A 21,776-nucleotide genomic window follows, 5' to 3' on the forward strand; every position below is an offset into this window, starting at 1 on the left:
GGACCCAGGGAACAGCAAACGCTCAGACGTAAACGAGACAGCCGAGCAGGCCCCTGAGCCCACTTCACACGCCACGCACCAAGACCTGAAGCACGGAGGGGAGGAGGGTTACATTTATTTTGGCCCTAATCTCTGCTTTAGAACCATAACATCTGCTTCCCTGTGTGAGAAGACTGATTAGTTGTTGGCAGCAGACAGCTGACAGCAAGGTTCAGAATGAAACCTTTTAAGGAAAGATAGAAAGTGCAGGGTGACCATTCCTTACTTGGGGTATTGCCTCACTATTTCACAGTGAGGCAGATTAAAATTAAGGATATTCATTCTTTACAAGTTGCAATAACCCATTGTATCTGAAATGGATTTTTAGCTGCTTGCAGAATTTAATTTAATTGAATGATTTGCCTCATTGCGGGAGCCACTCAGCTTTCAGCTCTTCGTGTAAGGGCTTGCTGAATATCTGCTGTATTGTTTTAACACAGTTATTATTTATCCCCACATGGTATGAATTAACACTGCGACATTCTGAGCTTTTCATATGCAGCGCATTAATTTATGGTATGGATTTAAGGTTATTCAACGGGTAGTTTTAACACAGAACATGCAGCCAGCAGTCTGAACTGTGGTACAATCTCTGCAGATAATGCAATAAATGTTGCCCATGTAGTGACAGTTTATGCATGGGATCATTTGCCTTTTAAAGGGCAAGTGCTCCTGATGGCTTGACATGTAGCAACATTATAAAGATAGTCACAAAGGCATTCTCAGATTGGTACACCTAACAAAATCAATGGATCAAATATCTCCTTATTTGTTTGATTCTCAGGCCATCAGATTCATTGGTAGAGAGTGGGAGGATGCTCATTTAGAAAAGAGGTGAGGAGCAACTTCTTTAGTCAGAGGGTAGCTAATCTGTGGAACATTGCCACAGAGGGCTGTGGAGGCCAAGTCAGTGGATATTTTTAAGGCAGAGATAGACATATTCTTGATTAGAACGGGTGTCAAGGGTTATGGGGAGAAGGCAGGAAATGGGATTGGGAGGCAGAGATCAGCCATGATTGAATGGTGGAGTAGACTCGAATGGCCAAATAGCTTAATTCTACTCCTATAACTTGTGAACTTGTGAACTTGTATGTGCGAATTCAGGGGCGAGGATTTCATACATACCTTGCCAATCTCTAACATGCCTAGTACTCAATTTATTATAAGCAGGATATTAGGCACATAAAAATGGATGCAATAGTTAACAGGCTATTAGATAGCCGTGAATGATTCTTTATGAACGTGGAACCTTGGCTGAATTTTCCCCTTACGTACTCAGTGGTATTAAAATGAGCAAACCCACTGAAGCCAAGGTAGGATTAGAGTGGACTTGTACTTTGGTTTACTATTATAACATTTATCCATTAACCTTTAGCAGTAGGTGTAGCAAAGCAGTCAGACGAGATTTGGCAGCTATATATTGTGGAATAATGCCACACATTCTCATCAATCCTGGTGTGTGGTCATGAATCTACAGATGCATTTGCATAAGTTTCCAGCGTTGGAAGGCAAGTAACGAGGAGCTTTGTTGAAAGATAATCAAAAGTCATCTTGGTAAATAAATTACAAAATACTTCTTCTCCAGGGTTCTACATTAATAAAATAAATATAACATATCCCCACCAATATGCTGTCCCCTTTTTTGCAGCTTGTATGTTCTTTCAGTCATTAAAAAGAGGCATTGACACAGCATAATTTAACAGTTGTGGAAAGTACATGCATGTATTCTGACAGGATGGCTGTTGGTGGCACATACCTATGGTTATGCCACTATAGCTGTGACTGTGACTAAGTGAAATACATGGCTGTGGGTTTTCATCTCTGTCTATAAATGTCTAGGGGAAGCACAGTGGTGCAGTGGTAGAGTTGCTGCCTTACAGCGTCAGAGACCTGGGTTCGATCCTGACTATGGTGCTGACTGGATGGAGTTTGTACGTGACCACGTGTGTTTTCTTGGGGTGCTTTGGTTTTCTCCCACTTTCCAATGACTTGCACATTTGTAGGTTAATTGGATTCTATAAATTGTAAGTTGACCCAAGTGTATAGGATAGCGTTAGTGTAAGGGGTGATCACTGGTCGGTGTGGAATTGGTGGGCTGAAGGGGCTATTTCCAAACTGTATCTCTAAAGAATATAGTGCAACTAAAGAAATACATACACATTCCCTGTTACTTGCAATGGAATAATTTGAGATTTCTCTGTTGTACAGAGCCCTAGTGAGACCACACCTGGAGTATCGTGTGCAGTTTTGGTCCCCTAATTTGAGGAAGGACATTCTTACTATTGAGGGAGTGCAGCGTAGGTTTACAAGGTTAATTCCCGGGATGGCAGACTGTCTGGAGTTTAGAAGGATGAGAGGGTTTCTCATTGAAACATATAAGATTGTTAAGGGCTTGGACACGCTAGAGGCAGGAAACATGTTCCCGATGTTGGGGGATTTCAGAACCAGGGGCCACAGTTTAAGAATAAGGAGTAAGCCATTTAGAACGGAGACGAGGAAACACTTTTTCTCACAGAGAGTGGTGAGTCTGTGGAATTCTCTGCCTCAGAGGGCGCTGGAGGCAGGTTCTCTGGATGCTTTCAAGAGAGAGCTAGATAGGGCTCTTAAAAATAGTGGAGTCAGGGGATATGGGGGGAAGGCAGGAACGGGGTACTGATTGTGGATGATCAGCCATGATCACATTGAATGGCGGTGCTGGCTCGAAGGGCCAAATAGCCTACTCCTGCACCTATTGTCTATTGTCTATTGTCTTAGTTTTCAGGTTATTCTCCAAACCATTTAGAATTATATTTAAAATGCCACTACTAATGGTTTAAAACACAATCTTTAGATTCTGGAGCAGTTCCTGAGGATTGGCGGGTAGCAAACGTAACCCCACTTTTTAAGAAGGGAGGGAGAGAGAAAACGGGGAATTACAGACCAGTTAGTCTAACATCGGTAGTGGGGAAATTGCTAGAGTCAGTTATTAAAGATGGGATAGCAGCACATTTGGAAAGTGGTGAAATCATTGGACAAAGTCAGCATGGATTTACAAAAGGTAAATCATGTCTGACGAATCTTATAGAATTTTTCGAGGATGTAACTAGTAGCGTGGATAGGGGAGAACCAGTGGATGTGGTGTATCTGGACTTCCAGAAGGCTTTCGACAAGGTCCCACATAAGAGATTAGTATACAAACTTAAAGCACACGGCATTGGGGGTTCAGTATTGATGTGGATAGAGAACTGGCTGGCAAACAGGAAGCAAAGAGTAGGAGTAAACGGGTCCTTTTCACAATGGCAGGCAGTGACTAGTGGGGTGCCGCAAAGCTCAGTGCTGGGACCCCAGCTATTTACAATATATATTAATGATCTGGATGAGGGAATTGAAGGCAATATCTCCAAGTTTGCGGATGACACTAAGCTGGGGGGCAGTGTTAGTTGTGAGGAGGATGCTAGGAGACTGCAAGGTGACTTGGATAGGCTGGGTGAGTGGGCAAATGTTTGGCAGATGCAGTATAATGTGGATAAATGTGAGGTTATCCATTTTGGTGGCAAAAACAGGAAAGCAGACTATTAACTAAATGGTGGCCGACTAGGAAAAGGGGAGATGCAGCGAGACCTGGGTGTCATGGTACACCAGTCATTGAAAGTGGGCATGCAGGTGCAGCAGGCAGTGAAGAAAGCGAATGGTATGTTAGCTTTCATAGCAAAAGGATTTGAGTATAGGAGCAGGGAGGTTCTACTGCAGTTGTACAGGGTCTTGGTGAGACCACACCTGGAGTATTGCGTACAGTTTTGGTCTCCAAATCTGAGGAAGGACATTATTGCCATAGAGGGAATGCAGAGAAGGTTCACCAGACTGATTCCTGGGATGTCAGGACTGTCTTATGAAGAAAGACTGGATAGACTTGGTTTATACTCTCTAGAATTTAGGAGATTGAGAGGGGATCTTATAGAAACTTACAAAATTCTTAAGGGGTTGGACAGGCTAGATGCAGGAAGATTGCTCCCGATGTTGGGGAAGTCCAGGACAAGGGGTCACAGCTTAAGGATAAGGGGGAAATCCTTTAAAACCGAGATGAGAAGAACTTTTTTCACACAGAGAGTGGTGAATCTCTGGAACTCTCTGCCACAGAGGGTAGTCGAGGCCAGTTCATTGGCTATATTTAAGAGGGAGTTAGATGTGGCCCTTGTGGCTAAGGGGATCAGAGGGTATGGAGAGAAGGCAGGTACGGGATACTGAGTTGGATGATCAGCCATGATCATATTGAATGGCGGTGCAGGCTCGAAGGGCCGAATGGCCTACTCCTGCACCTAATTTCTATGTTTCTATGTTTCTATGTTTACGGCTCTAGTAGCCCCATTTCTCCTCATCGTATTAAAAGAAGCAGGGGCTGGTGGTCTGATAGATCTGTCAAAAAACACAAATTTGTTTAATATTTGTTTAATATTTGGATTTTAGACCATCGGGATTTTTTATGGGACATGGGTGACCTGTACAAGAGGGACGGGTTGCATCTGGACTGGAGGGGGAACAATATTCGTGCAAGGTGGATCGTTAGTGTTTCTTGGATGGGGGGGAGGGGGGGAGGGAGGGGATATAAAGCAGAGAGGAACGGGGGTAGGTCTTACCTTCCACTACCTGCAAACTCCCGCAACCACCTTCAACTAGCATCGCAACCGGCTTCGACAAAAAAATTACCGGTTTTTAAAACGACAACCTATTTTTAGTCGCGGACAGTTTTGAATGTTTTGAAATAATCGCCGGAACATAGACGAAGCGGAAACCACTTTCGACCATTAGGGAGACTGACAAAAACCTCCGGAAACCTCTGGGAACTATACGGAAACCTTGGGTGGGGTGCAAAGTCTCCAAAGGTTTCCATTCAGGTTTCCTAAGTGGGACAGGAGCATTAGGAAACCTGAACGGAAACCTCTGGAGACTTTGTGCCCCACCCAAGGTTTCTGTGCAGTTCCTGCAGGTTCCCGGAGGTTTTTATCAGTCTCCTTACCTGCTTCCACTACCTGCAACTTCCGGCAACCAACTGCAACCTCCGGGAACCGCACGGAAACCTTGGGTGGGGCACAAAGTCTCCAGAGGTTTCCGTTCAGGTTTCCTAAGTGGGACAGGGGCATAACTAATCAGGGAGACTGTCATGGCAGCATTCAGAAAGGACATATTGGCTGAGGCGATATGGGTAGAGCATAAAAATAGGAAAGGGGCAAGCACTCTAATGGGATTGTACTTTAGCCCTCTTAGTATCAGATAGAAGATCAGATTTGTAGATGGATTACCAAAAGATGCCAAAGCAACAGGATTGTCTTGGTGGGTGACTTTAACTTTCCCACTATTGACTGAGACTTGCTCAGTGTCAAAGGCTTACATGGTCAGAATTTATTAGGTGTATCCAAGATGGTTTCTTGAAACAATATATGGATAGTCTAACCCAGAAGGGAACTTACTGGAACTTGTGTTGGGAAATATGCTTGGCCAGGTGAGTAATGTTACAGTCGAAGAGCATTTTGGAGATAGTGATCACAACTCAATAAGTTTTAAGATTGTTTTGAATAAGGAGAAGGTTGGACCTCGTAGGATAGTACTAAATTGGAGTAAGGCAAATGACAACATTATTATGTAGCAGCTTAGGAGGGCGCACTGAGAGCAGTTGTTATTGGGTATGTCAACATGTGGGATTCATTTAAAGGCCAATTGATCAAAGTTCAGGACCAGCATGTTCCAGTAAGGAGGAGGGTTAAGGACGGCAAAGTAAGGGAACCTTGAAAGACCAAAAGGAGATGTAAATTTGGTCAAGATGACAAAAGGAAGCACATGCAAAGTTTATGAGAATGGAATCAGAGAGGGCTTACAGAGAGGAATAAAAAAAATAGGAAATAACTCAAACAGGTGATTAAAAGAGCCATAAGGTGCCACAAAATGGCTTTAGTGAGTTTGATTAAAGAAAATCTTAAGGCTTTAAAAGAGAATAACCACGGAGTAGGTCGGACCACTCAAGGATAATGGAGGGAATTTTTTCTTGAAGTCAAGGGATGTATGTAAGATACTAAACAAGTAATTTGCAACTGTTTTCTACAAGGAGAACCAGGACACAGATGATAATGAGATCAATGTGGACAATACTAACATGCATAGGTAGTATGTGATTCAGAAGGAGGGGGTGTGTGGGCTCATGAAGATCATTAAGGTGTATAAATTGGCAGGGCCTAATGGGATCTATCCCAGCTTATTGTGAGGGGCAACGGAGGATATTACAGGAGTATTTATGAAGCTATTTGCATCTTCTCTAGCCACAGGCAAGGTACTGGAGGACTGGTGAGTCCTTTGTTTCAGAAGTGAGCAAAAAGAAGAGCAATGGAGTTTGTTTCACACTAAGGGTGGTGGGTGCATAGAACAAGCTGCCAGAGGAGGTAGTTGAGGCAGGGACTATCCCAACATTTAAGAACCAGTTAGACAGGTACAGATAGGAAAGGTTTGGAGGGATATGGACCAAATGCTGGCAGGTAGGACTAGTGTAGCTGGGACATGTTGGCTGGTGTGGGCAAATTGTGCCAAATGGCCTGTTTCCACACTGTATGACTCAATGACTATATGACCAAGAGAAGTGGAGAGAATCCAGGGAATTATAGACCAGTGAGCCTCATGTCAGTGGTAGGGATCAATGAATGAAGAGTGATGAATGTTGTCTATGTGGATTGCAGTAAGGCATTTGGTAGGCTGAGACAGAAAATTCAGATGCATAGGATTAACAGTGACTTGGTCGTATAGATTCAGAACTGATAAGTATGTGGATAGTTCAGCTTACTGATATAAGAAAGAGGGTTGTGGTGGAAGGACAATATTCAGGCTGGAGGTGACCAGTGGATTTCCGCAGGATCTGTGCCACGACATCTGTTGTTTCTGACGTGTATCAATGACTTGGCAAGGTGGTTGGTAACTTTGCAGATGACACCAAAATTGCTGGGATTGCGGACTGTGAGCAAGGCTGTCAAAGTACAATATGGCATATAGTTCAGCAACAGGAATGGCCGGAGAAGTGGCAAATGGAGGGGGTTAATCTGAGCATGTGTGAAGTGTTGCACTTTGAGAGGTTGAATGTAAGGGGGAAATAATTAATTAATTGCATGTACAGAGCTTTGATGTACAGAGTAATCTTGGAGCCCATGTCCATAACTCCCTGAAAGTGGCAACACAAGTAGCTAGAGTGGTAAAGAAGGCATATACTATGCTTGCCCTCATTGTTCGGGGCAAAGAGTATAAGATTCAGGAGACATGATGCAGCTTTATAGGATTTTTGTTAAGCTGCATTTGGAGTTCTGTGTGCAATTCTCTATTACAGGAAGGATGTAGAGGCTTTGGAAAGGGTGCAGAGGAGATTTACCGGAATGATGCCTGGATTAGAGGGTATAAGCTTCAGGGAGAGGATGGGCAGACTTGAATTGTTTTCTCTGGAATACCGGAGGTTGCAAGGAGACCAGATAGAAGTATTTATAATGATACAGAGGGTAGACAGTCCAAACCCATTTCCCAGGATGGAAATATCAAATACTAAAGGACATAGCTTTAAGGTGAAAGGGACAAAGTTTAAAGGAGATGTGATGGACAGGTTTTTTTTCTGCAGAGGGTGTTGAGTGCCTGAAACATGCTGCTGGGGGTGGTGGCGGAGGCAGATACGATGGTGGCATTTAAGAGACTTGTGGATAAACATATGGACATGCACGGATTGGAGGGATGTGGATTATGTTTAGGCGGATATGTTGGTCTTGGAATCATGTTTGGCGCAGACATTGATGACTGAAGGGTCCGTTAACCATGCTGTACAGTTCTATGTTTTATTTGCAGAGCAACTGATTTTTCCATGGAGATATTTAAGTGGAGAAACCAAAACCTGGTGGATTTGCAACCTGGGATGCCAGAAATATCGATATTTTTCTGCTAATGGGATTTAGCCTTGGGCTGGGGTCATGATATGTGGACTATTTGGCTGATGTTATTCACTCACAGCCAAACCTCCGATGGTGGAACCGACCATCAGGAATTCTGGCTGCATGTCACATCCAAAGCGAATGAATTACATAGAGAAATGCTCACTACAAACTGAGCTGAGAATTATCCGTGGGGAATATGGGGAGTGCCCTATGAAGTGCCATGATTGGGAAAGAAATTGAAGACAGGAAATGCTAATTATACAAAGTAACAATGGGCAGCACAGTGGTGCAGTGGTAGAGTTGCTACATTAAGGCGCTTACAGCGCCGGAGACATGGGTTCGATCCCGACTACGGGTGCTGTCTGTATGGAGTTTCTACGTTCTCCCCATGACTGTGTGGATTTTCTCTGAGATGTTTAGTTTCCTCCCACATTCCAAAGATTTACAGGTATCATAGGTTAATTGGCTTGGTATAAATGTAAATTTTCCCTAGTGTGTGTAGGATAGTGGTAATGTGCGGGAATTGCTGGTTGGTGCGGACTCGGTGGGCTGAAGGACCTGTTTCCGCACTGTATCTCTAAAAGATTTACAGGTAAGGTTGAAGACTTTAATTATTCCCCCTAAAAAGGAAAGTGAACCACTTTTAGTGAGAGTTTTGCAATATTCAACAATCTTTCCCATTTTGCTCCTTCAAGAATGAAGGAAGCTTTACCTGTCCAAGGTGTGGGTAGCGATTCAGAGCAGAGATAACCCAATAATATGAAAAGTCCAAGGATACAATGGCCACAATATCATCTCACTCAATGTGAAGGGGAAAATATTTCAAGAATAAAAGTATCTCACTTGAAATAAAAATAGATTCTAGTAAAATAAAAAAGAGATTAAGTGGAAGGAAGAGGTGCCAAATTGAGCAAGAAAAGACTCAAATCAATAATCTTCCTTCAAGCATCATTTCTGATAGGACATATCCTACCCTAATTATCACTGTTTAAAGATGATCATCTGTCTCCCCAGCTTTCGGTTAGGTCTTAGGTCAACCCAATTGTTAACTGTTTTACCAATTTATTTTATCAAAATCCATTTAATCTTGAACACCTTTAACTGATGGCTTTCCGCGATCCTTTGCTGTAATGAAAAGAGGATTAGTTTTTATAATCACTCTTCATAATCAAATCCTTTTATCCCTGGTATTATCCCAGTGAATCTCCCAATAATTTGTCGAGGATTACCATAGGCTCTTTGATTTTCCAACTATGCGACCTTATGAGAAGAAAAGCAAAGATTTTCCTCAAACCGCTCCCAATGCAAAGCTTGGACTGCCATGTAGTGTTAATTTATATTATGCTTACACATTTGCTTCTTGAATTTTTCTTGACAATTTGGGGGAAAAAAATCACCCCTATCCCTTCTCACCCCCCAAAATAGGCATGTTTAGGTCAAGCAAGATGTGAAAAATCTGTAATCTGTCCCCTCAAACCTTTCAACACCTGGGTCTGGTTATTACCGGGAAGGGATGGATGGAGGGGTAGTCAGTATGCCAACAGGAACCAAGTTAAGGGCCTGCCCCACTTTCACAACCTAATTCATGACCTTTTTTACTCGTGGACATTTTTCATTAGGCTAGAAAAACGCCCCGACCTACTTGATGCCACGAGTACCTACGACTAGCATCACAACCTACCTACAACCCACCAGGACCTCCTATGACCTCGTGACAAAGTATGAGTCAAGGGCAAACTCAGCAGAGGTCGTGAAAGTGGGACAGGCCCTTTAGCCATTTATATATTATAACAAAGCTTTACATCTCAGAATTAAATACAATTTTAGATTTGATCTTGTCTGACTGTGAATTTTGAAGTTGGGAAACATGATAGTTAAAAGTTGATAGACCAGCTTGGTTTGGTAAATAAGTGCATTTTCACCATCCACCAAGACTTGTTCTTTTGCTTCCCCTTCTTACTTTGATTGGATACTTTGCTATCGACACTTCTTACCTACCCTTCCAATCTCAACACCTAACAATTCCAATCTGATGTTACTTGTTCTTCCAGGCTTTCACACACTCCAAACCTTCACTTTCTCCCAACCCAAATGTCATCCTGAGTTCACAAAGCATGTTTACCTTTGTTACTCTTCCTTGGAACATTCCACCCAAGGAAGAATAGTCATAAGTTATAATCACGGGCAAAGGAAATTTGTAAGAAATTATTAACCAACATGCTATGAGAGACAGTACAATAAACTAACAAGCTATTTTTGGACCAGTGGGAAGAAATGTTGATGTTCAACCTCTGCACTCATGTTTGGCTGTTATTTATAATCCCAGTTTGTGTGGCAGGGATTGCTCGCACATTAATGCCCAACCAATTACATGGCTAATTAAGTGGAACAGCAGTCCCTATTGTTGATGCACGATCCACCCCTCCATAATTACACTGTGCGCTATGTCTGGGTGACCTTTGAGACCAAAGAGCAGTGATGGGACAATCTGCCTGCTCCAGGGTATTGAACCCCCCCTGAAGTAATGCTGTGTTTGTCAGTCTCACAAGAAAAAATGTGAATAAAACCTATTGTAGTTCGGGGAGCGATGAGGATGTTATGAGGGAGCCCTGTGGCTGTCAACAGGATAGTTATAGTTTTAGTTTTAGAATACAGTGTGGAAACAGGCCCTTCGGCCTGCCAAGTCCACACCAACCAGAGATCTAGCACTATTCTACACACTAGGAACAATTTACAATTTTTATTGAAGCCAATAAACCTACAAACCTGGACGTCTTTGGTGTGTAGGAGGAAACTAGAGCACCCAAAGAAAACCCAGGTGGTCACGGAAAGAATGTACAAACTCTGTACCGACAGCAACTGCAGTCAAGATCGAACCTAGGTCTCTGGCGCTGTAAGACAGTGCTGCCCCAGTCTGTCATCTCTGTCTGTCCACATAGATGATTGTGGATAGTTAGTCTATTTCTGAGACTTAGCCCATTCATTCCTTTATCTTAAGAACTCTACCATTATTTAAAAATATATACCGTGTTGTCTTTTAATTTTTACTGTTAGTGTTTGGTTGTGGCAAACATTTTGATTTTGAGGAATCGTCTGACCACAAAATCAAACTCCCCTGTTGGGGATTGTGCGCTGTTGGTGGTTGGTCTCAAGAAATGAAAAGCCATTGACCCACATGTGCCTGGTGTGGTGACACCTATAAAGGCTATTACATGATTTGATAATGCAGGTCCACCACCGATTTCCTATGTTTTAATGTTAAACCAAATTAGTTTTACAAAAATAAATCACCATAAAGGATTTGTCTGTAGGAGTTATCACTCCTCACATTCTAAACCCAGCTTAATTTATAATTTCAAATATACATTACAGTTAATCCTACAGAAACTGTTCGAGGTCTACTTCAGGGTCACATAGCTATTGCTAAACCTATCGAATGCAGTGAAGTGTTACAATTATCTTGTTTGATTAAAAAACCAATATTCCAAGCGTTCCTTCATGAGTGTGAGAATGTGCCAGCGTGAATTATGAAGTGCTGTCGCCATACAGACGGAGACTAGTTATAGGTTCTTGAGACCTCATAGCAGGCATCTGCAGCTCACCATCCCCAGTGGGAGCTTCTATTTATTTTGTAGCCAAGCATTCACTATGCAGTCACAGGCTTTCTGCTGAACTCCAGCTGAAGCTACAGCAAGAGATCAGAACGTTCCCATGCACATTTCCAGCCTGTCTTATGAATTGAGTTTGGCTTAGTTGTGATGTTCATAGGTGGGAGGCTCATTATTTATTTTTGATGATATTTTATTTTTAAACTTGAATCATATTATCAAGCATAATATTAAGCATATTATCAAACCATGCAACAGTCATAAAACCTCTGTTAATTAATTATATTATTCCAAGATTTAACACAATCATATCAAGTTTCTTTCTCCGTTATTTCAGCCGATCCAGAATGGCAAGCTCTGGGATTTACTTCTCTCAACAGAGAGAAGAATTTGCTACAACTGTGCACGAAGTTGCTATTAAACATCAATCCAGGGAGGTTCTGTGCGAACATTACTTGTATTTCTTGTAAATAGACTATTAGTCGTCCTTCACGATGTACTGCAGGTAGGCTGTTAAACACCAAGCACAGGTTCCACCTAGATAGCCACAGTGATCTTGTCACACCAACGACGCCTACTTTAATACTCCCTTAATCTGTACAAACACCACCAGCTGCATAAAAATTAAGGAACAGCTGCTGGATTAAAAGCATAGACTTTTGTCTTTAAAAAAATATGCTCAGAATCCCAAGGATTCTTTTTCATTATTTGCTGCCCTTGAGAAAGTGAGGATGCCCTAACTTGTAATGATTTTGGACTCCACATTCTGATGGGTGACCTGTCCTAAAGATTAACAAATATTGTCCGAGGAATTTTTTTATCACCTAAAGTGTCAGATTAGACCAATGCTAAACACCAGGGTTTAGCATTGGTTATGGGCACAGTGCCAGCTTTGTGCAAAGCCCTTTGCTTGTGTTATTCCATCGTCTTCTGAACCAGGGTAATTGTGTGCAGTGAAAAGCATAGCATGTAAAATATACAAATTGATCGATTTATGCCAAATTGCGGGACAGGCAGCATCTCTGGAGAGAAGGAATGGGTGACGTTTTGGGTCGAGACCCTTCTTCAGACTGGTAGTTCCTTGGCTAGCTCCACAGTCGAGACCAGTGGTAGATTCAGAGACCAGAGGCCTGAACAACAATGGCAGCAGCAGGAAGAATAGTTAGCTAATTCTCCAAGTGCACCTATCTAGCAGAAGCATAAAGCATTGGTTACTGGAACAATGTGTAGCGCATTCTAATGTGTAGCGCATTCTTCTGTGTAGGGCATTCTAATGTGTAGGGCATTCTAATGAACAATGTGTAGTGCATTCAATCCAGACCCTAATTTGCCATGTAATTCTAGTTTTCAATGCATTAGTGAGTTTACATGGTGTCTGAGTGCATGCCATACACAACGAGGACCTGGAATAACTTTTCAATGCTCTTTTCAAACTCATTTCCCAACAAGCGGAGGAAGGATCTTTGAACCTGTTTTGCAAAAAAGCTTTTCCCTGTAACTTGGTTCATGTGACAATAAACTAAACTAAACTAAACTAAGCACGTAAAGTCAGGCTATTGCATGCAACTTGGGACATTAAATTCTCTTTACTTGAAATAATTTAAAGTGAAAGTTATCCATAGTAATAAACTAATGGCAACCTACCGCTATCTGAGCTCAGTCACTTGCCTGCCAGTGCCTTGAATAGAAAAATATTTACTTAACATTATGGGCAAATATATATATTTACAGATGCTTGCATAACCTCCTTTCCTACAATTGTCTTTAAAATATCAATATATATATATATATAAAGAGACAAGGCCACTCGTAAATAACTAAATTTATAGCTATTTTCTTTGCTGCCAAACAAATAGATTAAACATTTAATTCATGTTGATTATTGTCATTTCATTTTGGAATTTGCTAATTGTGTAGCATCACAATGCTAGGCGTTCTCATGCCTGAAATAGCAACAATTTTCCTTTACCAGCTCTCTATCCATGTAAATTGCATTTGTACCCTGTTGCCGCTTCCAAATCTCAAGCAGTCATAGGGTCATAGAGTGATACAGTGTGGGCCCTTCAGCCCAACTCGCCCACACTGGCATACAATGTCCCAGCTATACTTGTCCCACTTGCCTGCGCTTGGTCCATATCCCTCCAAACCTGTCCTATCTATCCATGTACCTGTCTAACTGTTTCTTTAACGATGGGATAGTTTCTCTCAGTCATCTGGCCAATTTTGTTCAAACAAAATGATTAACTTATTTTGCAAGTAGCTAATTTCTAAATTGCAGATAAAATTATTATCTATTAATCATACATTTGCTCCTGACTGGATTTGTTTTGATCCACTGGGTGTCTATCCGCAGCATTTATAGATCAATAACTGCGGATGCTGGTGCACTAAGAAACTAGTTTCCCTAATTATCAATGAAGGAACTTCTGCTGATAATTTGTCGAGCAAGACAAATCCTTTGGAATAAAATTAAACAATGTGAGGGAAGTAAATGTAATGATTCTCACGTTTGATTTCCGTACAAGCTCCTTTAATATTGGCACCATTTCCAGAACCCTATCCCAAAATGGGAACTCACACTCGTGCTGCATTGTCTTTCAAATGACAACTGTGTTATTTCATCACTCTTGTAACTGCAATGTGACAGTCGTGCACGGACTGTTTTATTCCATTTAAACCAGCTGTTAGGGATTTGTCAGACAACATTCAGACTGGATATGGGACTCAAAGTAAGGAGTTTGATGCCACCAAATCTGCTAAGCTCTTGATCATACTGATATTTTTTCATTTTGGGAAATAAATCAATGGTGGATTTGTCACACAGCAGAAAATCTATTTCACATTTAAAACATGTTAATCATTATTGGAATTATTTAAAAAGTAAATCTCTGTTATTCATCTGAAAAACCTTGACTCTTACTTCAAGGGTAATTTGCTCTCATTCCAACTACACTGACCACTGATTAAACTCCAACAACCTCTCTTGTATGATGGTAAATGTAACTCTTCTGGGTCAAATATTCTCACGTCAAGAGATCTGGTTAATTTTATTAAGAGATACAACATGGTAACAGGCCCTATAGCCCACCGAGCTAATCACTGATCACCCATTCATACTCGTTCTATATTATCTCACTTCCTTATCAACTTCCTACACCTTAGTGGTAATTTTTACAGAGGCCTATTAACCTTCATACTGCACGTCTTTGGGATGTGGGAGGAAATCAGAGCACCCGGGGGTAAACCCACGTGGTCACAGGGAGAGCATGAAAACTCCGCACAGACAGCACCCAAACTCAGGATTGAACCTGGGTCTCTGGTGTTGTGAGGCAGCAGCTCTATCAGCTCCACCACTGTGCCGCCAAGGAGATGTTTAAGGACATGTAACATTCAGCTCTCACCTCAGATCATTCCAGAAATATAAGCCTCAATATTCCACTATAGCTATCCTGTTTTAGAACTTGTCTACCAGCCTATTGCACCTGAAGCCTGCACTTGTAATAAAGTTCTTTATAATATAGGGAGAATACGTTAAACTGTCAAATTACTGCCTGAGATCCAATTTAGAAATTTAATTATAGACACATTGATTTCCCTTCATGTAAAGGATACAGATTGCACTGGAATAACAGTTGATTTAAAAAAAAAAAAAATGTTGAGAACATGCAAGAAGGATTTCCTTCTATTTTTATACTTTGGTTTTCTATTGCCGAACATTAGGAAATTAATACCCATGACATACTTTCCAGCTGTTACCTTACTGCAAAACATGAATGGAGTGTAATTCAAATGCGAGGCCTCATATAATTTTTGTGATAAATGTTTTCCTATTGAATTTCAAGTAAGAGGTTTGTGATTATAACATGGGAGACTCCTCGGCAAACCTGTCAGCTCTAGTAAGTTAAAGCACTCATTAACACATGATGACTTGGTAAATGCTGCAATATGTTCTTAAAATAAGTTTTCCTCTTTAAATGCTTCTCGTTCAGAGGCCTTCAGGTGAACTTCCTCAAAGTCACTCATTATTATTTCCAAATTATAAAGCCAAATCAAATAAAGGTAGTTTTTCTACCTGCTCCTACTCATTTCACCCACAGACTTCCAATAACATTTACTACTTCTGACTGAAGGCTCCTATTTCATTAATAATAGCAGCATATTATTAAAACTGTCTTTCACACAATGCCACAACAGTAGTAGAGGAATGATTTGTTATATTTGCAACACTAATTCCCCTCCTAATGTAGTAAGATTTCCACACAATCCATGTGATTTGTGCTCACTTCCTAACTTTTAATTCCAGTAAGTTACCAGTTATTTCACCAATTGTTTGATATATAATGCCTCGTGCTCCTTTATTCCAGAAACTTGATTTTCCATCAAATTCAACTTGCAGAATTAATACTTTTAATGTAAGAGCATATAATTATAACTATGAGTTTATTAGAAAAAAATGAAATTATTTTATTTTATTAATCCAATTCACGTTAAAATTATTACATCAGAGTGAAGCATGACCTTTTTACAAATACCATCCTTGCACTCAAGATTATTGGCTTGCAATCATTTGATATATTCCATTATTTGTACAATAGAGTGCTGAGTTTATGGCCTGACTTATTCCATTTTACTCTGTTCGTAGTTGAAGCAGCTAATATGTTCCGTGCGGTTAATGCCATGATGTCAACACTGAAGAATGATGGTAAATAACCAATGAGTTTACTCGGGTCAAGATGGAAATGTTCATGTGGTTACAAATCAAAGACTCATGGAGTCTTACAGTCAAACGGCATGTAAAACGGGTCTTTCCATCCAACTTGACCAAAATGCCCCTTCTACGCTAGTCCCACCAGCCTGTGCTTGAACAATAAATCAAAAGAAAAACTTTAGATGCTGGAAATTTGAAATAAAGAGAGTGTTAAAATACTTAAGATAGACACAAAATGTTGGAGTAACTCAGCGGGACAGGCACCATCTCTGGATGGAAGCAATGGGTGACATTTTGGGTCGAGACCCTTCTTCAGTATCTGTAGTTCCTTCCTACACATTGGAAGACATCATTGCGACTACCTGCTCTGATCTGAAAGGTAGAAGGATGCCATTCATAAATCTACACCAGATGTTCCAAAACTAAGTTCCAAAATCTAGACATCAATACATAAGGTGCGACAATCACTATATGACATTATGACAGACAAATGGGCAATAATCCATTGATCCAGCGAAAACATGCAGTCTCTATGATAGCTAGGTGTTTTGGGATATGTGAGATAACAGTAATACAGAGAAAGCTTCCGGCACAAGCATAAACATTGAGAGTAATGGTTGGGCAGACTATCAACCACATACAAAATTATATGCTCGCTTTAAATAATCTTCGGCATTCTTTATAGTATGTTCTAGTGCAGCTTGCAGACAGGATTTATTTTATTTTAGGTGAGTGTTGCTTTGCCTTTGTAGATTATTGTGCCAAGAGCTAACAGATGGCATGCTTTTGCCCTGAAACCACCTGATTTGAACTGCAGATCTATTATACCACATGACTCAACCAGAGTAACATTGGATTTGATTTCAATGCACACTGCAGGAGTACCGAATATCATGCTTCCCAAATAGGTTTATTGGCCCCTATCATCCTTGGACAAAATTCTGTTGATGTGGATGGAATACAGCAGGTGTCAAGCCTGCTGCCTGACAACAGAAGGAATGTGCAACCTACGCTAATCTCTTTAAGCATATTACAAAGCTGTCCCATTCCCTCACGGGATAAACTGGGACCAGGCAGTCACAGCTCCCAGAGCCTTGTTAACAAAAGCAAAGGATCCCTTGAGATAGTTTAAATGAACACTATGCAAACTACATGGTACCAATCACACGTTGTGATCAATATTACACCATCATTTGATTCCAGAACACTGTAACGCACATGCTGCTGAATTGAACCGCTAGGATATGACACCAAAAAGGTGTAGGACCATGTTGTGATGAAGTTATTGTGATTCTGCAACGGGAAAAATAGATAGAATGAGTGAGTAAGTGAGTGAGTGAGTGTGGGTGGGTGGGTGAGTGAGTGAGTGGGTGGGTGGGTGAGTGAGTGGGTGAGTGGGTGAGTGAGTGGGTGGGTGAGTGGGTGAGTGGGTGAGTGGGTGAGTGAGTGGGTGAGTGAGTGAGTGGGTGAGTGGGTGAGTGAGTGGCGGGTTGAGGGGGTGAGTGAGTGAGGGGGTGAGTGAGTGAGTGGGTGGGTGAGTGAGCGAGTGAGTGAGTGAGTGGGTGGGTGAGTGAGCGAGCGAGTGAGTGAGTGAGTGAGTGAGTGAGTGAGTGAGTGAGTGAGTGAGTGAGTGAGTGAGTGAGTGAGTGAGTGAGTGAGGGAGTGAGTGAGTGAGGGGGTGAGTGGGTGAGTGAGTGAGCGAACGAGTGAGTGAGTGGGTGAGTGAGCGAGTGAGCGAGTGAGTGAGTGAGTGAGTGAGTGAGTGAGTGAGTGAGTGAGTGAGTGAGTGAGTGAGTGAGTGAGTGAGTGAGTGAGTGAGTGAGTGAGTGAGCGGGTGAACTAGTGAGTGAGTGAGTGAGTAAGTAATTACTTGGCAAAAGGGGCCTGCTTCCATGCTGTATCTCTAAAGTCAAATCTAAAATAGTTATAAAAGTATAAAGTAATCAAAAATTGTGTCAGTCTTATTCTGGCCTCATGGCTACCAATGCACATGTTCCCTTCTAAATATATTTTCTACTGTAAAGGGCTTAGTCTGCTCGAACGGTTATTTAACCAATGATAATGGTGTATTTGGATTCAATGATTCAATTCAATTCAATGCTACTTTATTGTCACATGTCCTTGCTACAGTGAAATGCATTTTTTTGCTTACAACCCGGTAAAACCATATACCGAGGGAGTACACAATTGTGGCCATATTTCTGATGCCGACAAAGTTATAAAAGTTCTCCGAACAGCCCAAGTTACCAGAAATGATACCTAATATTTAACTGGAACCTTTCATGGTGTCAGGATATCTGTGAATGCTTGAAAGCAAAATAAGTATAATCACTGTTGCAAAGGAGGTTGTGGCATCCAGTTGATGCATTTGTAAGATTCTACGCAAAATATTATGATAAAGACCACTTTAAGGTAATGCAGGTGACGGCTGGATAATAGTAAGCAACCAGTTTTAACTCCCCAACTGTTCCGTAAAATAATGCTCTGGAATATTAGGCACTCACCTGTGAGAGCTGCCTGATACGCCCTTGTTATCCTATCTATGTCTGACCGCTGGATTCCCCAAACTTTTATTCCAGGAAATGAAGGCTGATCCTGCCCTTGAGTTGCATTAAGGGCCTGTCCCACTTATGTGTCCTCGGCCGGCAAATTATGTGACCTTGTGGTCGCGTTGAGCCGTGACGGTCCCGCGCAGGGTTCCAAAATGTTTGTAGTGAATGAATCTTCGCGCGCCAACAGCCTGTCGCGGAACTGACGGCCAAAGTGGGGCAGGCCCAAGACCCTGGCGCGACGCAACGTCTCACCTTGAACAGCAGCAGAAGCAGGCAAACGATCGCCAAACTCAGCCTGGGGCTCACGGCCGTTGACAAGCAGTAATGCGGCTTTTACACGGGGCGACTTGACGCAAGAGTTAACCAGAGTTCAACATCGTGGGAACCTCGTGCGATAACAGTGCGGCATTCGTGGACCACCGTGGACCACCGTAGCGCTAACGGCAGGTCATCGTGTAACTTGGTCACTCGGGAGAAAATTCAAGAAAATTGGAATTTCTCCAAGAGTGACTTGTACACTTGTGGTTGAGTATTGCAACATTATATGAACGTAGTGGCCAGTGCGATATCCGTGCGATATCCGTAATAACTCTTGCGGGTACCGTGGGAACTCCTGCGAACGGTGAACCCGGAAGCTGGACAGAGGGGACAGAAGGTGATTACATATTATCTTCAGTGGGATTGAATTTAAAAAATAAATAAAAATAAAGATTTACATCCGCATATGGACATCAACTTATTCATGAGTTATGTTAATGAGATTCAAGAAAATAACTATAATCTTTAAAAGGGACTTTAAAAGGGACTTTACTGAAAGGTTACGCATTTTTATGGTCCGTGAGATATTTTTCACATGTACTTCTTTGAGAGATACAGGTCGGAGTCCTCGGGTCCAGGGGTCCGGAACGCTACCAATCAATGTTGTGCAGAGACCCGTGTAAGGAGTGAACTGCACATGCTGGTTTAAACCGAAGACAGACACAAAAAGCTGGAGTAACTCAGCGAGTCAAGCAGCATCTCTGGAGAAAAAAAGCTGATGTTTCGGGACGAGACACATCTTCAGACTCAATTCCGATTAGGATGTCTGAAGAAGGGCTCCGATTCGAATCGTCACCTATTCTTTTTCTCCAGAGATGATGCCTGACCCGCTGACTTACTCCAGCTTTTTATGCTTTTCTTCCCAGATCTGACTTACCTGCTGAGTTACACCAACATTTTGTGTCCTTCTGTGCATATTAACCAGCATTAACCAGCGTCTGCAGTTCCTTTAGACATTACATAACTTCAGATTTTAGAGATATAGCGCGTGGGAACTCCTGCGAACGGTAAACCCGGAAGCTGGACAGAGGGGACAGAGGGTGACTAAAAAAGGTGGTCTCAAAAGGACACATGGGAACATGTGTCCTTCGAGGACGTCCCACCTAATTGTCATTGTTGGATAATCTTTTTAACAGGAACACTTGCAGAGATGGCTCCCAGAAAATCTCAAAGGAAGGGGGTAAAGCGGGTCAGAGATGTTTTTGCCATGCAGGAGAATGAGGAGGAGACGCAGCAAGAGAGACAGGTGGAGAGGCAACAGGAGATGCCACAGATAACACTGCCTGTGGGCTCCTTGGAGCAGGGAGAGGGTGAGCAAGGTTCGGCAGCCTGGCCAGCTGTGACTTTCGCTTACCGCCGACACCTCCAGCCCTCCTTCTCATGGCCGATCATCGGTTCATGAGTTGGATGGGGTGCCGAATATTCTCCGGTGCCCGGGCCAAAACTCCTCAGCTGGCCCACCGGCTCGGTCAACGAATTGCCGTCGGCAAATTTGTCCCTTATTTTGACCCTTTGACCCTTATTTAGGAGTGAGAAAGTTGTCAACCCTAGTTGGCGTGGGCAAGTTGGGCCGAAGGGCTTGCTTCCGTGCCCAATTACTTCATGACTTTGCACAAATATGGTTAGAATTCTCAATTAATGCAGATAACTGTCTTGCTCTTCCGACCCCTGTGCATGCCTGGCACGCTTGCCAGATGTGGGCTTGGCGTGCAAGCGGCTGAGCAAATAGGGACCCATCTAGCAAGCCAGAAGGAGCTCAGAGGGTGGGTGGTCCACCGAAAGGGTCACGTGGGGAGAAGGGGGGGGGGCGGTTGATTGACAGCGGAGGCGACCATTCGCAGGCAGGCGGCGACGACGTCACAAAGAGAGGGGTCGGGGAGGGAGCGGGCGGGCCAATGGGAGCCGGCAAGGTGGGCGGGACCATGCCCCCTTTGTTACTGTAGCGAGGGAGGAGCCGTGGGCGCGGGGGCAGCAGCAGCAGCGGCGCCGCGGCAACAACAACAACAACAACAACAGCAGCAGCAGCAGCAGCGGCAGCAGCGGCAGGAGATGCCTCTGGTTGCACTGCTTGTGCTGCTGCGCCCTGCTCTTCCTCCTTGTGACTCTGCAGGTCAGGCACTTTCTTGCTGCTCTGTCCCATTTGGAGACAGAGGCCCTATTGCCACCTCCCTACCCCCCTAGTCTGATCGGAGCAGATCACGGTGCAGGGATGGATCATCTGCGAGGCAGCAGTAAACACCCTCTCTGTAAAAGGTCATGTCCTTCCTTCACATCGTTTTTGCATTCACGTCCACGTTTTTAATGCAAGCTCCGAGTAAACTTGCACATTCCTGCCAATGGGTCTCTCTGCCCATATACTGCCAATGAACTTGCATTTACGTGGCGCCTTTCACCACCTTGGAAGATCATAAAGTGCAATTCGGCCAGTAAGTTAGGTTTGAAGCATTACAAATCAAAGCAAGTACTGGAATCACAGCATCTGTGGTTACTACTGGATAGATTAATAAAGGCACTCCCGTTATAAAAGTAAAAAGAATTCACGAATTGAAAAGTTGACTGGTAAATGTGTGCACATGTAAGATTTTTATATGCATATGTGCAAGCTTCATCTTTATGAATAGCGCCT

General features: G+C 42.6%; 1 protein-coding gene across 18 annotated transcripts in view; it reads right to left on the reverse strand.

Annotated features, from left to right (window-relative positions):
• col25a1 (collagen type XXV alpha 1 chain) overlaps positions 1-21,776 on the reverse strand; it is a 654,016-nt gene that overhangs the window by 367,936 nt on the left and 264,304 nt on the right. The window lies entirely within an intron of this gene.

This window comes from Amblyraja radiata, chromosome 1 (assembly GCF_010909765.2).
Source record: "Amblyraja radiata isolate CabotCenter1 chromosome 1, sAmbRad1.1.pri, whole genome shotgun sequence".
In the NCBI taxonomy this organism is placed as follows: domain Eukaryota; kingdom Metazoa; phylum Chordata; class Chondrichthyes; order Rajiformes; family Rajidae; genus Amblyraja; species Amblyraja radiata.